The sequence below is a fragment of the Macrobrachium rosenbergii genome, chromosome 10, assembly GCF_040412425.1.
Source record: "Macrobrachium rosenbergii isolate ZJJX-2024 chromosome 10, ASM4041242v1, whole genome shotgun sequence".
NCBI classification, from domain to species: domain Eukaryota; kingdom Metazoa; phylum Arthropoda; class Malacostraca; order Decapoda; family Palaemonidae; genus Macrobrachium; species Macrobrachium rosenbergii.
In genome coordinates this window covers 46,041,306-46,059,026 of record NC_089750.1, presented here as the reverse complement: position 1 = coordinate 46,059,026, position 17,721 = coordinate 46,041,306, and the positions used below count along the sequence as shown (strand labels likewise).

Here is a 17,721-nt window from a genome sequence, read left to right as displayed (position 1 = left end):
GAAACAGATTATTACTAGACTTTTACATATAAAATTTGTTTGTTAGCATAGCAAAGTTTCTTGTTAGTACAATTTGTTGATTTATATAATATCTAATAGTGATTATTTGTTTTACAGAAACAACTTATATTCATTTCCCTGGAGCGTTGTACACTTAACAGCTATCTAATTTGCACTGACCAATGTAGTGTGAAATCAAACTCCCTCCTGTTTCCATCGGGTGGCTTGGCCCCAACATCAGCTCCATAACAGTCAGGTAGATTAATGCGCCAGCTGATGAACACGTGAGTCTGAATCTTGACTCCACCTGGTAATACAAGCAAGTGATATCTCAGAGCAAAAATAAGCACATGTCTTTTTAAAACAGAAGCTTTCAGATATAAATTCCATTCGGTATTTTTTATCCTATGTCAATGCCAATATCGCTCACTTCAGAATTTGCTGGCAAAATATCATAGTACTGATACTGACGTTACGTACAAGACTATACCTTCCTGATTGATTATACCTTCCGGAATGGGTTACAAACTATTGAAATACTTGTACAACCTACAGTATAGACGTCAAAGCCACGAGTTAATATGCTACCACTCGAGGAGGCTTTTGGAGTGATTTCGAGACTCGAGAGAGCTCTGGAGGATTTAACGGACTGCGTTGGCTTGTTATGCCTATTCCCAGTCGGAGAAATGGCTCTATGGTCGTGTTTCGGTATTTGTCTGTGGATTCTGCATAAGGGTCTCGATGAAAGCAACAGCTTACAGAGATAGTCAAGACACGTGGAATAGTGTTCGTGTCAATTGATAAGTTAATCGACTTCCTTCAGTTTTGAATATGTTACATTTTAGAATACCGCTTAAATATTGTATTTTGTTATCATTGCCACACTTTAAATCATTTTTAAAAAAGAAACGCTTTTTGGCATTAAAACTCTTGGGTTTTCTCGTTAGTTTTCCAGCGTTATCTTATTATTTTTTTCTAGAAAAATGTAAAAAGTATCCTGAAGTGCTAGTTGAGATGCATTCGACTATTACTATTGGTAGATAGTGTTGACAAATGTTAATACGTTATTTGAAATACACGTGATACTTAAAGTTATTGTTTCTCATTTCAGGAGTTGGGCTCAAGTGTTCTCGAGATTGTACAGGTATGGCTTATTTTTCTGGTCTAGTTTTCTGTTTCTCTAATAAATTCTCGCTTTTGGCAAGTTGTTGTTGATGGGTGTCTTTATTTTGATATTTGAAGTTTCTAACGCTGTTCCATTTAGATGTCCACTTGCTTTTTAAGTGACATCTTTGTGATGTGTACTCAAATTAACTGTCCGGATATATTTCCAGCAGAAATTTCGTTTTTGAGATTGACTTTCATATAAAAATATCACAGTAAAATCAAGTGGCCACATCCATAGATTTTCTACGTCCTTGTGATTTTTTTTTTTTTTTGAGATGCCGGAACCATCTAAATGCTTTTTACGTAAGTGCAATTGCGACGATCAGTCACTCATATTTCAATCTATCATAATTACATAATTGAATTGCACCTCTTAATGGTAAAACTGAACATATTGGAAGCAGTTTCTGAGAAAACTGGAAATGAAGGATAAAAGAGTTAGCTTATGACGTTAATGAACGTAAGGAAGGTATAGAAACGAATGGAAGAATAGAAGTGGCTGACATTTATATGAATTGGGGATAAGTTGAGATGATGGCAGGATGAGAAATACACCACAGGCGGACCAAATGAGCAGACGGTTTGGTGGAGTGGAGTTGTGTCTGTGGTGACAAAAGCTGAGTTGTATAAACATTTTTTGGCCACCTAGCCTTCAAGGATGATACGAATGTTGAATATAAGTAAATAAAAAAATGCTAGATCTTGGTGAGATAAATTGCATGCAAATTACAAGTGAATTTGGAAATGAAAGAAAAAAATATAGAACAAATATCGAACAAAGTTGCAATAAAAATGAAGTAAAAATAAAAAAAAAGTCAATGCATACATACTTTGAAGCGTATTGGTGAGCTAGAGGCGTTGTCATACAAATCCCTTGTGATCTCGGAAGTGCAAAAGTCGGTGCAAACCCGTTGAACCATAAGTAAATTTCATGGAAATGCTGTTGCTGTGAAGCGATTCCGCACGAGTGTGAAATCCTTTACAGCAGCTGAAGAATGAAGGTTTCAGTGATTGATGCTGTATTTTTCTCCGGAGCCACCTGTTGATATTGGAAATTCTTCCCGGTGAAAAAGTATTCGAATCTTTTTAGATGCAATCTGTGAAGAATTTTTTGAAAATTTATATCTACCAGTCGAATGAATGATTAACGGTAACTGCAGACCTATATTTGTCTGAAAACAGGACTGTAGTTTCCAGCATATGTTTGTCTTGCGGTTGTAATGATTTGAATGAATACTGTATATTGCTGCTGTTCGCTTCTCTCGTTAGGCAAATACGGTTTATATTTACCGGAGTAGCCTGCTTAACTCAGCTTTCCTGTTTATAAACTGTAATACCAGCTTTTTAGCGTGGCTTAGGAAGCATGTGCCGTGAAGAATAAATTGTGGATTAATATTTTCCTTTTTGCAGATCTCTCTCTTTCTCTGCCTCTCCCATGCACACAGACACGCAAGCGTTCGCGCGTAAATGTATGCAACCATACACATGCAACGGTTCGATTCAAGGCTTCTCAGTATATAAAAGGTTGAGTTTTTTTAGAATATCGGCTGACTGGAAGTCGAATATTGCTTATATTCTAATTCGTTAAAGGAATCTTACATTAGTGGAACGAGAATATCTAAGAGGTATGGAAAAATCTGTTGCAAAAATAAGAGGGCGGTATTAAATTACGACACTAAGTAAACAAATTTCTATTTGATACACATCATTTCCGGTCATCGTTTCTTTTAGTTTTGGTGTTTCAACATTATATTCAGAACTTTTCACTGCTTGAGCTTTCCCCTATCTAGCGTGAATAAACTTCATTAAAGCTTAATTTTTTAAAATTTTAGTGCTTAGCGAAACAGTCGAAAATTACTTATATGAAGCCCCTTGATAAATCCCTGTATGTACAAGTATCCTTGTAATTATATTTTTCTACTCTTCTTCCACGAAATGTCCAGGGTTAAACTCTTTTATAAATCATAAACATAATTTGCAATAAAAATCTCAGATTCATTACTGAATAAGTGACATAAAACAATAATAATCATTTAGGAAGAGAAGAAAAAATGTCAGTGCAAATTTATTGACTAAAGGTTATGTTTCAGTTCTCTCTCTCTCTCTCTCTCTCTCTCTCTCTCTCTCTCTCTCTCTCTCTCTCTAACGGACAAGTTAAACTTTCGTAGGCTGCCCACATACCATACTGATTTTTTGAGGTATGAAATATTTTCGACACCTTTTTTTTATTTCCGGTTTTGGCTTTTGAGTGGAAAGCAGATTCCTCCCTTCGTCATTTGCACTGCAATTTCGGTTCACATTTGTTACAAGAAACAGAATTAACACTTTTTTGAAAGTGTACGTAACGTAATCTAACGATCTTTCTTCAGGAAAAAGGCGTAAAAAGGTTCGCTCATGATAACATCTGCATCCTTTTTCTCTCTCTCTCTCTCTCTCTCTCTCTCTCTCTCTCTCTCTCTCTCTCTCTCACCGTGTATCGCCTCTCTCTCTCTCTCTCTCTCTCTCATCGTTTTCCGAAGTTCACCCACCCGACCTCACTCATTCTCTCAAAGCAATTAAATGGACTATTTAAAGAAACGCAATAGTTTCTACAAAAATAGGTTTATTATTCAAATAACCCAACAAGAAATGAATAAAACAAAGCAAAGATTAAAATGCATAATAAATGAAATATCGAGTCAGATAACTAAACTCTGAACTGCAAAACACTTCTGATTAAAGAAGTCTCACTATGGCTAATAGCCTGAAAATATCCAAACTCACACATACTCCCCAAATCAATAACTAAAGTCATGTCAAAAAAACAGTCTACCACGTTATTCGAACCAGTCCACAGACATCTGTCGAAAGAATTAAACATGATAGAAAACTCCCAAAAATATATGAAATGCAAAACACAATAATGGAAAGTGTAAAATGCATAGCCAAGATATGGCAAACGTAACATAACAAAATAATAATATAAAAGAGGTATGAATATTCATATTAAATCTCCCACACCAGTTCAAAAGTTTATAATGATCAGAAAATCATGGTAAAAATCACAAGTTCAATTTTCTCCCATAAAAACAGAGATTTCAAACTCTACCTTATCTGCCGTTCAAAAGCCTGGATCCTCTCCAAAGCTACGTCTAGACAACTGCAGTTCTATCACGTTAATGAACGATCAAACTCACTTTTAGGGCAGATTTTGGCATAATCTAGATCAAATTAACGCACGTACTCACGAATATACATAACACTTCGGAGATCACCTGACTGCCAATATTGCTGAGGTTCTCACGCAGATAGCTGAGGAATCAAACTATTTGCTGAATACAAAGATTTTACAACTGACGGCTCTGTCAGTACCATCTCGCTCTAAAAATTCTTTCATCACATCTTAAAGCATTGAAGCTATGAAATGCATATATGTGTCCTTTAAGATTGTAGCAGCCATATTTTCTGAAATACATTTAATTTACTATTGTTTATCATTTTCCACTTCGGAAGTTAAATCATTTTTCCATTACCCAAAATTAAACAAGTTTATATGGAAACTACAAGTAATGGAGCTGCAACACAATATCCTTCATTAAATTGCAATACAAATTAGTTTAAGAATGTGTTCAACTTAAGGAAAGAGAAAACTTTAAATCGGCTTCATAAGTTTGATAGCATGAACTTCCATTCAGCAAAACTTTTCAAACCAAATGGTCCAACTATTAAGATTTTTGTGATTCAGCAGTTTCGCGTGGAGAGTGAAGCTCCCGCGCGACACTAAAACAGTAATACGTCACTTCGTGAGCTGATCGAAGGTAGTGCAAATCAATAGCGAATTAACAGAAGTTAATTCAACAAAACGCCGGCTTCAATTAGAACTGACAACAAATTATCTTAGAATAATTGTTGACCCTCTTCATGTACCTAATTTTGTGTTCCGTTTTTGTGCATTACGACATTTTTGTTAAAAAGGGCAGTTATTGTACAATCGTGAAACAGTTATAGGTTTGGAAAGTTATTCAGCGTATGTGAAAGGCTGTTCTATAAATGTGAAAGAATGTGAAAAATATTTCTGTTTCCAGAATATTTTTGTTTGTTTTCAGTTCCATTGTGACAATAGGACATTGCTGACAACAACAAAAAAACAAGTAAAAACTGCGCCGAGTTTCTTCGGCGCAATCAAGTTTTCTGTACATCGTATAATGCTGTATGAAACTCTCAGCCACGGCCCATGAAACTCTCAGCCTCGGCCCATGAAGCTCTCAGCCTCGGCCCGGTGGTAGCAGGTGTTGTTAGCACCGAAAGCGGTACCAGACGTACGATCATGGCTAACTTTAACTTTAAATGAAATCAAAACTACTGAGGCTAGAGAGCTGCAATTTGGAATTAGAAGGTGGATGATCAACAAACCAATTTGCAACCCTCTAGCCTTAGTAGTTTTTAAGATCTGAGGGTGGACAGAAAAAGTGCGGGCGGACAGACAAAAAGCCACCTCAGTAGTTTTCTTTTACAGAAAACTAAAAAGAAATGTTGGAACGACAGAAACGGAAAGGCATCCGGTAGAAACAGCTTTCATAAGCGTTTTGAGTCAGGGGAACCCCACCTAACTATGAGTTATGTTTTCTGTGTGACACTCATACAGCCTCTTTTATGAGCGTAACTTTATACTATGTCTGTCCATAATGGCTTTTTCTAGGAAATAGCAGTCTTTTTGCTAGCATTTATGGTAGGTCGTATGTGCATTTTACTGTCAGAGCGCTGCTTCAGAATTCATTTTTGTATTAAGGCTCACCTTTTTAATCTCGATGCTCAGCTTTTGTAACCAGAGACGAACAGATAGACCTACAGATCGACACAGTCATATAATATACTAATTTCACTGACCCTCCCATCTCCCTCTCGAAAACCAGTGGTGTTTAGTATAAAGGCATCCACTTGCCATTTTCTTCCTTGTTTTCCCTAACTCGTTTGTCTGTTCCTTTGGGTTTTATTCTATATTACTTGTTTGTTGTATTATTTTTTTGAACGTAAAGCTTTGATATGCACTAAGTAAAATTATTCGTTTTGCTTTCAGTATTGCGCAAAAAATCCATTTACATACTGGAAAATATTTTCCCACGTAGCAGTCTAATATTATGTAAAAAAAAAAGCCAAGCATCTGAAAACGTGTCATATCATAATCTTTAACAGTTTAATATGCCTCTCTCTCTCTCTCTCTCTCTCTCTCTCTCTCTCTCTCTCTCTCTCTCTCTCTGTGTGTGTGTGTGTGTGTGTGTGTGTGTGTGCCACGCACACACATACAAACACACACTCACACATAACCGGTTTTCTCCTTCTCCTTTTTGGAGTAAATCGTAGTTTTGAAACAGGTGCACGCCGTATGGACTTGTAGTTAAGCTTATCCAAAATAATGCCATAAAAATGGAATGTAAGAAGGTCATTGCGGCTATTAAAAGTTTATATATCTGGCAGTTGTGACCATTAGGTGTTAAGTATATATTTCAGCCTAAAGACCAATAAATACTAAAATATAATACTACAATAGTGCAGCTGGGTCTAAACAATGTCACGGATCTGCAAGAGCAGGAAAACTGAACACAGACGAATGGAATCGAGCAAACTGAGAGTGAATTCACATAGGCAAAATATCAGGACACTGTCTTATGTAGGCAAAATGTCAGGACACTGTTTTTTGTAGGCAAAATATCAGGACACTCTTTTATATAATAATTACAATTAAACACAATTACGTGCATGAAACTAAAATGTGTCACTATTGACCACAATTCCACCATAATCAAAATCACAGGGATCTCCGAGGGAAAGAAATAGGAATATGGTTACAGGAATTAGGAGAAAAGGAATATAAGCACAGGTAGGATATAGTTAACGGGCTAACAAACAACTTCCAGTCACATTACCTTAGGTCCGTGGACAAGACGTGAGGTTCGTAGAGCCAGGTTTCTGCCGTAGGGCGTCAGCAGAAGCGTTGTCACTCAAGGTTCCCCACCATAGGGAAATATGACGAAGCGTAGGGGTGCTGGTAGACTAGTGGGGCATCCGCGCGCAGAGGTGAGTAGCTGGATACGGCAATCTTCAGCGTGGCAGTAAGAACTACTTCAAGTAGGACTCGAGCATAGTCTTTCTGTGACTTCTGGACAGGGGGACGTTGTCAGGTAATTCAGCAGGGTGACGTCTGTGGGAGGCGGCTAGCAGAGGCGTCCAGTGGCATGAAGTAGGATGAGTAGACTAGCAAAGTAGCGTTAGGTTGACTAGTGGTGAAGTGTGTGTGTGTGTGATGCCAGGAGGGTGACATCGTAGAGTGGTGTTGTAGAGGTAACTAGCATGGGGTATACTAGCAGTGTGTGTTCTGAAGTAGGTTGATCAGAGTGTCTGCAAGCAGGGAGACGCCTGAAGGGTGACTAGCATAGGTTATGCTAGCAGTGTGACTTTTGAAGAGGGACTAGCAAAGAATGGTTTACCTTGGCCACTATATATACCACAGTCCGCCGGCGACGGTTGTATTTTGACACCTGACAGCCTCTTCTCAATGGGCCCTCCATTGTCCTCCTTGCAGGGCGTGTCATTAATCCGGCCAGGTGTACCTAGAAAGGTCATTGTATGGTGGCCAAATAAAGGTTCGTGAGAAGAGGCGCCAATGGGGTGACAATTAGATGGGAGAGTCGAGGGATTTAATAATATTAATATTATATTATTAAATCCCTCGACTCTCCTATCCCTCGACTCTTTATTTCGGCTCGGGGCCATATAATATACAAATACAATACACACAGTCTAGATACATAATGCAACATGATAAAATTAATTATCGGGAGTATCCACACAGTTGCTGAAGAAGTAGAAAAAAATAGAGTTCATAATAACGGTAGTGACAGTAATTATATGGAGAATAACAGAAAAAAATTAAAAATGATAACAATAAAAAATACAGATTGCAGACGATTAATTTCCATCTGGGGACTTCAGGTGGTTAGAAGTCAGGTCCAGAAGGCTAAATACGAATACTGAAAATTGCAAAACTCTACAATGATATTAATCACACAATAAAAAGTAAAAATGCCAAAAATAACAAGAGACGTAGAAATATAATAATAATAATAATAATAATAATAATAATAATAATAATAATAATAATAATAATAACAATAATAATAATAATAATAATAATAATAATAATAATAATAATAATAATAATAATGTTGCAATACCATGGGACTCCAGAGAAGATGAGAAAGGAAGAGAGAAAATTGATAAGTATCAAGACCTGAAAATCGAAATAAGAGGGATATGGAATATGACAGTGGAAATTGTACCCATAATCATAGGAACACTAGGCACGATCCCAAGATCCCTGAAAAGTAATCTGGAAAAACTAGATGCCGAAGTAGCTCCAGGACTCATGCAGAAAAGTGTGCTACAAGAAACAGCGCACATAGTGAGAAAAGTGATGGACTCCTAAGGAGGCAGGATGCAACCCGGAACCCCATGCTGTAAAAACCACCCAGTCGAATAGGATGACTGTGATAGATCAAAAAATAAATAAATAAATAAATAAATAAATAAATAAATAAATAAATAAATAAATAAATAATAATAATAATAATAATAATAATAATAATAATAATAATAATAATAATAATAATAATAATAATAATAATAATGACAGATTCTGGAGATGACACTTCAAAATTGCAAAAATAGAGAATAAGTCATTTAAGGAACAGACGCCTCATTATCCCATCTTTCCCACAATTTAGATCTTCTTGCCTCACTGCCTAGGATGCTTTGTATGAGCGAATTGCTGCTGTTTCTCAGTCGGGTGATCAGACTGGACATTGTTTGCCTCACAATGACTTACAAATTGTCCAGGCGGTTTTCTATGAACATCTGCGCGAATGAGTGATAGCAAGGAGTGTTTGTGAGACGTCTCAGAATGTCATTGTGAACAACAGTGATACGTCTCATGGTCTCTCAGGTATAGTTCGTCCAAAAGGAACACCTATATGTACTGTAGCAGTACGAGTAGAACAGCAGCAGCTTCATTTCTCGGTGGCAGAAGGCAAACCTCCTTGCAATCATGTTGCCAGTTGCACATAGTTTACGACGCCTCTTTTCTACGTCTGCCGTATCCTTTAGGTCGTCCGTGATAATGTGGCCTAAATACGGAAATTCATGCACGAATTCCAGACGATGATTTCCGAGGAAAATTTGTGGTTCTGCAATATGCTTAAGCGATCTCGGGAGCAGCGACATACACTGGGTCTTGGTTTCGTTGTATAGGATATCAAATTCCTCTGCATACTGGCGGCAAGTGTCGATGAGTCGCTGGAGACCTTGCACTGATGGAGAAATCAGAACCATATCGTCGGCGTAACAGAGGTTGTTTATCGTTGCTTCGGTGATAGTGCATCCGATTGGGAGTGAGTTCAGTTTGACATTCAGGGCATCTCTGTACGTGTTAAACAGGTATGGAGAGAGAATGCCCCCTTGCCGGAGCCCGTTTAGGGAGCCGAAGGTGTACGACAGTACGTTACCCCATTTGACACAAAATTGCTGTGTGGAGAACCAACAACATAAAATGCCAATTAGATATAGAGGTGTGCCTCGTTTTTGCAGCTTCAGGAAGAGCTTCAGGTAGTTTACTGTCAAATGTTTTTCTCACATCTACAAAACATTGGAAAGCAAGAGAGGCTGATGATAGGTAACAGTTCAGCAATTCTTTCAGGATGTAGATGCAGGTGTCGGTTGAGTGGTTTGCTTTAAAGCCGAAATGGTTGTCAGTAGTGTGTAGTAAGGGGAGAAGTCTCACTAGAAGAACAGACCCAAGTATCTTCAACGCAATTGTAGTAATTGCAATCGGGCGATAATTGCCAGGGTCAGCTGTATCCTTTAACTTGTTTTTTATTAAGTGAACTAAGAGTAGGGAGTCTGGGAGAAACTGGTGAATTATGCACGCATCTAATAGAGCAGCTAGCAAAATGTAAATTATCGGATGGCAGAATTTGAACATTTCAGCAGGCAGACCATAGCAGCTGGGCGATTTATTATTAGGTAGGTTGTTTATAGCATCGCTGATGTTACCCGGTGTAATATGATCGGCGAAATGAAACTGAACATTATCAGTAAGGAGGTTATTTACAGCCCTGCGGGAGTCTTGATCGCTTATGCAATTCAGGATAGTGCTCTAGTGATCGCCCCACATTCTTGCAATAGCCTCGTCAACAACGGCTTCTCCTACCCTGTGATAGCTTTTTAGTTTTGGGATTTAGGGATTGAATGTCCTTCCAAAGATGGTGGTAATCGCCAGATTCTAATTTTCTAGACATTGCATCAGCTCTTAGTTGCTTTTCATTCAGTCTGCAATGCTTAAGGGCAAGTTTGAACTGCGCTCTCGCCTGCCTCATTAGCAGTGCGAAGTGTCCTTCCCCCGAGCTACCATTTTGCCTCCACAGTAGAAACATTTCTTGTAAAAGTGTATATAGATCTTTAACCAAGTCATTCCATCCAGGTATATTACGAGAGTTGCCTTGACGAGATCTAAAGGTATCCCTGCCGGAGGCAAGCAAAGCGGAAATCATATTCGAATAGAATTCTTTCAGATCTCTCCTGTGGTGACCGTTTCTCCATTCTGGGTTGGTGCACAGTAAGGCGTCTGCCGATTGAGCTATTGACCGCAACCTGGTTTCCGTGGTTTCCCTAAAGGATCTGGTTTTCTGTTGGTTTTTAAAATCCTAGTTAACAGCAGGTGGGTGATCAGTTAGGGGGTTCACGGTAGGGAGGGGTGGGGTACTGAATGACACCTGTAAGGGGATGCAATCATAGCCAATTGCAAGATCGTAGCGAATGTTGCCGGTCCGGTCACAATAGCATCATGAAGTTGAGGGGACGTGATGCAGTGGTCCAGCCAGGAGGTTGTAACTGTGTCCGTTCTGTTTTGTACATAAGTATAAGAGGAGGGAGGGAGGAGCATTACATCGCTAATTCGGAGAGCGTGATTTTGACAAAGCGAGTAAGTTCATTAAAAAATTTTGTGGGGTGAGAATTAAGGTCCCCAATTATACAAATATGATCAGCAGTAGAATCGTGAATAATGCTGCGTAGCTCACCTAGGATCATGCAGTATTGATCAAAATTATTGTTTTTTTCCCAGGTCAAATAAACATTAATTATTAGGATCTTAGAGTCCTCTACTGTCACTTGAAGCCCCAGCAATCTATCACTCCTATAGGTCAACACATTTACCATATTGTCTAACGATTTGTGCCATAGGAAAGAAAGGGCCCCCTTTCGGACGACACCGGCTGTTCGTCGGTCCTCTCCGACAGGTCTACAGGTGGTGTGGGTGCTTCATCCGAGGGAGAGAGGGCAGTTCCCTCATGGGAGGGTATGGCCATCTCTACTTCGCGTCGCACCCTTACTTCTCTCGTATTGTTGGGAGGCGAGGAAATAATAGATGCCTCATTCAAAGGAGTTTGGTGGCTTGCTGTGCGATTGTCTAATGATTCCTGCACTCCTTTGATCGCATCCCAGATCCGTGAAAGATTGTTATTTGTTTCCACAGTTTTAAGACTGTCGAATGATTCCTGTTATCCTTTGATCACGTCCCAGATCTGTGAAAATTTGTCTTGCTTGTGTTTCCTCAATTTTTTTCTGAGGTCTTGTCATTTTTTTCTGAGAGGGATTTTGTTTTTAGGAAGGCATTTTCTGCCGTATGGTACACTGCAGGTAGGCTTAGATCTGCAGGAAGAGAAGAAGAAGAAGTGCAGTGTAAACAAAGGTCGGCATTTTACAGGCTCCTATTTTTCTTGATTATTTCGGTGAACGAGGACAATAATGTCATGAAGCTTTTAAAGTATCGAGGATAGCATAGACATTGAACATTTCCTTGTTGACAGTGAAACTAAAGTAGACAGGAAAGAAATTTTCTAAACACTTTCCTGCCCTGGCCGGGCAGGCCATATGCCCTCAGGTTATGGCTGTGACGTAATAGAAATGACGTATAGAGTGTTCGGACGAAGTGAAAATGGCTTCATTTTATACTCCACCCATTAGGAGAAAAGACTCCGTTGGTTTAATATTTTCGGGTAAACCGAGCTTGAATGATGTTGATGATGTAATTTTTGAAAAGCTGAGAATTGATATTGAAGATTTGATTGGTGTTCAAGAAATGCGAGGCAATAAAGTGATCTTGAAGTTCCGGAATCAATGTGTATATGAAACTTTTCTAAACAATTATGATGAAAAAGTAATTTGTTTACCTAATGGTCTGGAGGTGAAAGTAGTTAATTTCAGCAGTGTCTTTACATTTGTCTCAATAAGGTACGCTCCATTTGATATGCAAAACAGTGTGTTGAGTGATGTATTAAGCTCGTACGAGAAAGTTATTGGGATACGTGATAATACTACCTCACTCGGTAGACGTAAAGGACTGTTAAACGGAATACGAACGGCTAAAATGGAAATTAAGAAAAACATTCCATCGGCGCTTTTCGTAGGAGGACATAATATATCTTTCATCTATAACGGACAGAAAAAGACATGTCTCAAATGTGGCAGTGAGAATCATTTTGCTGTAGCTTGTTCCTTGGACAGAATAGTGAATATTTTTGAGCATGAGAAGGATTATCCAAGTCTGCCGAATCTACGAGGGAACGAAACACTAGAGAACGAAACACAAGGGAACGAACAAAACTTTGAGAAGGAAAAGCAAGAGTCACTAGGTGAAGATACACTAAATGGTAAAAATGTTCATAACATCAAGAGCGCAATAGTGGAAAATGGCAACAACGAGCCAAGTGTTTTAACAGAAAGGAAGAATATTGAGCTTGAGGATAGTAAAAAACTCAAAGAATGTGAGGATAAGGATTCAAATGAGGAGGAGGAAGTGATATCTATCGATGAGGAGGTACATAGTGGACCAAGTTGGGAAGCGTCTGAATTGGTGATTATACCACAAGAAACTACACCTGTTGAAGGCAACACTGTTATCACGACGAATGTTGACGTTCATCAAGAGGACAGAAAGATAAATCTGAAACCGGGACACGAAATTGGTCAAGGACGAGAAGGAGGAGGACAAACTGATGCAGAATATATTGACGAAGGGTAAATGGAGACCGATGGAAATTTGGAAAGTGCGTCTGGAAGCGGAAAATGGAAAATTCAAATGGAAAATGACGTCAAGATGAGAATCTCAAAGAAGAAAATAGGAACCCAAAAATATTCAAGATCCGAAGACAATAGCGATGAGGAAAATTGGAAAAAATTGAGAGACCAGAAAAGGAAAAAGTTGGAATCTTCCTAGTTTTACACCTTCAATCTCTCAATTGGTTGTTTAAATGTGAATGGATTAAATGACGTAGGTAAACAAATGAAGTTGTTATCCTTGTCTAGGTATTATGATATAAATGTTTGGTTATTGCAAGAACATCATGTGAAGGATTTAAAAGCCCTGAGTTTTTCACAAATTTTTATGATGTTTTGTTAAACCCAAGTAATAATCTTAAAGGAGGTACAGCAGTTTGTATAAATAAGTTTAAATCATTATCTTCCATAAGCAAGGAATTGAATACTGAGGGACAGATAATAGGAGCTAAAATATCCTGTTTAAATCATGAAATACCAGTTGTGAATAATTACGCACCTTCTGGTACAGATAAAAAGAAAGAACGAGAAGAATTTTTTAGCAATAAAATCTTATATTATTTCCGTAAAAATGTTGAAAATGTAGTTTTCGGAGGGGATTTTAATTGTGTTACAGCTAACAGAGATGTTAATACGGGGAAAGATAATTTAGTGTCAAAATCATTGCAGACCTTCATAAAAAATGTAGGATTAAAAGATGTAACATGCACTTGTAAAGGCATTCCAAAATATACCTACATTAGAAAAAGCTATGGTTCTAGGATAGATCGCCTATATACTAAACAGCTACTCCATAATGTGATAAGTACTGATACAGTGCCTGTGGCCTTCTCTGATCATTGTATGGTCATTGCTAAATTCAGGATAGGCGATGTGCAAAAGGGGAAAGGATTTTGGAAATTGAATGCGTCTTTACTGGAGACAGAAGGAGTTGGCGAAAATTTTGAAGGTTTTTGGAGACATTTTAAACTTAAAAAAGATAGTTTTAAAAATATAACTGAATGGTGGGAATTTGCTAAACAGGAATGTAAAAGGTTTTTCATTAAGGTTGCAACGAGGGTATCAAATGAAAAATATGGCTTAATAAATTTATTGCAGTAGCGATTAAAATATCTATATGGCTTATGTAATGCTGGGAATGATAAATATGATGAAATTTATGCTTTTGAAAAGTAAAATAAACTGTCTCCAAAACGAACTTTGTGAAGGAATTAAAATAAGAGCAAAATTAAAAGATCAAGTGGAAGGGTTAAAATTGTCATCGCACTTACTTGGGAGGGAGAAAAAGCATAAAGGCAATTACCTGGTAAAGAAGCTAAAAGGTAAAAGTGGAAATATGCTAACAGATACAAAGGCTGTTCTCCTGTTTCTTAAGGATCATTTTGAAGTAATGTATGAATTTATTGAGGGAAATCACGAAGAACAATCATATCTGCTTGAGAAATGCAAAAGAAAGGTAGATGAAGAGGACAATGGGGGAGGAATTTGATACAAAGGAATTATGGGAATCATTGAATAAAATGAGCAAAGGGAAATCACCTGGAAGTGATGGATTAATTGTAGAGTTTTATAAAAGATTTTGGTATATTATCAAAAACGATTTTTTAGAGGTAATAAAATGTGTGTTGAGAGGAAGAAATTTATCGGAATCACAAAATTTAGGAATAATAAAACTATGTCCAAAAAGTGGAAATTTGGAACTGATTGAAAACTAGAGACCAATCACTCTGTTAAATGTTGATTATAAAATTCTAGCAAAAACAATGGCAAATCGGTTGAAACTTGTAATTGGAAAAATCATATCACCTGAACAATATTGTGGTGTTCCAAACAGATCTATAATTCACTGCAATAATACAATAAGAGACATAATAAATTATGTAAGGGAAAATCATTTGAATGCAGGGATGTTAAACTTAGACTGGTCCAAAGCTTTTGATAGGGTGAACTTGCCATTCCTTTTTAGAATTATGGAAAAGTTTGGATTTTCAGAAAAATTTATTACATGGTTAAAAATATTATATAAAGATTGTAAAAGTATGATATGTGTGAATGGACTATTTACAGGCACCTTTAATGTAAGAAGGTCGGTTAGACAAGGTTGTCCACATCAATGTTATTGTATGTCATTTTCCAAGAACCATTGTACCTAGCATTAAAAACCAATAAAAAAATTGTACCCCCTACATTACCAAACAATGACAAAATTAAAGTACAGGGATTTGCTGATGATACAACAGTAATCTTTGCAGACGATGATTCATTAATAGAGATTCACTATGAAATAAAGAAATTTGAAGCAGCAACTGGCTCATTATTAAATAAAGAAAAATCTGGCATCTTAGGAATAGATGAATGGTCCGGCAGAAGAGACTGGAAGTTAACTTGTTTCAAAGTTGTGGATTGTGCTAAAATTTTAGGCATTTATTTCAGCAATTCATATGAGGAAACTTGTGAAATAACTGGTCAGATATACAGAAAAAAACTCAAAAGGCAGTTAACATGTTGTGTAAAAGATATTTAACACTTGACCAGAAAGCATTAACAATCAACTCTTTGATATTGTCAAAAATATGGTATGTAGCTCACACACTTCCGTTAAGTAAAAAACAAGCTCAAACGGTGAATGCCATTATTTTCAAGTATATATGGTGTGGTATGTATCGACCTATAAAACGCAGTGCCCTGCATTTGTCAAAAATAGAAGGGGGTTTAGGAATAATAAGTATTGAAGAAAAGGCAAGAGCAATCTTCAGTGTAACTTGTTTAAAAAGTATAATAAACTGTAACGGGTTAACCAGGTATTATTGTTCTGTAAGATTAGATGGTATGATGGAATTACATAATTTATCAGAAATAGCATATTTTACCCCTGCATATTATTCTCTGGCAGTAGATGATATTAGGAAAGCATATCACAATAAATTCTTTCCAAATATAAATAACAGGGAAATGTATTCAATCATTTGGAGGAAAGAAATTCCAGTAGTAGAAAATAATTATCCGACACTTAAATGGAAAAATATTTGGAGAAATATTAATAGTCAATTCATTAAAGTAGAGGAAAGGGAATTTGTGTTCAGGTATATTCATGAGTCACTAGCAACAAAACAAAGGCTCCATATGTTGAAGTTAAGAGAGGACTCAAAATGTGACCAATGTGGGGAAACAGAGTATCAAATGCATATTTTTTACTTCTGTAGAGAAAAGAAAAATATAGTAAATTGGTTTAATTCCATTCTAAGGAAATGCTGTAAACTAAATAATTATAGTTTATTGAAACTATTATTCTATGATATAGTAGGGAAATCAAACGTTGATAAAAACACAGCCATTTTATTGATCACCAGCTATTTGTACTGTTTGTGGATGTGTTACAGACACAACAATAGCTGCCAAAATATAATTGATTTTTTGAAAAATAAACTAGAATCACAAAGGATGTATATTAAATGTAGATATACAAGCAATATTTCCAAGTATGTAACCAAAGAATTTTTAAATTATAAGTTTTGATTTTGATTTGCATTATTTTGTAGCAAAATGATTGTCTAAGTTTATGTTTACATTTTTGTATTACGAGAATTACTCAATGTAAATTATTGAAATTTAATTGTATTTTTATAATAAAAAAAAAATCAGCAGGCCCCTTTGGAGGCAGATTGTAAGGGTCATCGGCGTAGATTTCCGCCGGGCAGGTCCGTAGCCATTTAGTGATATATGATATTTTCTTGAGAGAGGATAAGCTTTTCGCGGGTCACCCTTGGAGAATGGTACCTGGTATCAGGTCTTTGCATTTTGTACATGCAGCGTTGATTTCCTCATCAGGGAAGGCTGACAGATTGTATAGCAGACTCGACAGAGTGTCCCAGCTGAGTGTGAAGAGAGGGAGAAAACAAGGTAGAAAAAATACATATGTAAACAGTTTTCCATTAATCTTTATTCCTTGTTGATACAGGTGAAAATAGGAAGATCTTGTCGTTGAAATACTCACTTTACTGTGGTCGATATATATATGCAAATGTGTGTGTGTGTATGTATATATATATATATATATATATATATATATATATATATATATATATATATATATATATATATATATATATTTTACACACACACACACACAAATATATATATATATATATATATATATATATATATATATATATATATATATATATATATATATATATATATATATATATATATATATATATATATATATATATATATATATATATATATATATATATATATATATATATATATATATATATATATATATATATATATATATATATATATATATATATATATATATATATATATATATATATATATATATATATATATATATATACATATATATATATATGTATATGTATATATATATATATATATATA

At 36.4% G+C, this 17,721-nt stretch overlaps 1 protein-coding gene across 2 annotated transcripts in view; it reads left to right on the top strand.

The window, feature by feature from the left end:
- LOC136842618 (neuromedin-U receptor 2-like) overlaps nucleotides 1-17,721 on the top strand; it is an 833,892-nt gene that overhangs the window by 238,719 nt on the left and 577,452 nt on the right. Inside the window, exon 2 of one of the 2 annotated variants that reach the window (XM_067110223.1) lies at nucleotides 1,112-1,144. The exons of the other annotated variant lie outside the window; for it this stretch is intronic. The gene's annotated coding sequence lies outside the window, so the exon portion shown is untranslated. The remainder of the gene's footprint in view (nucleotides 1-1,111; nucleotides 1,145-17,721) is intronic. 2 annotated transcript variants of the gene reach the window in all.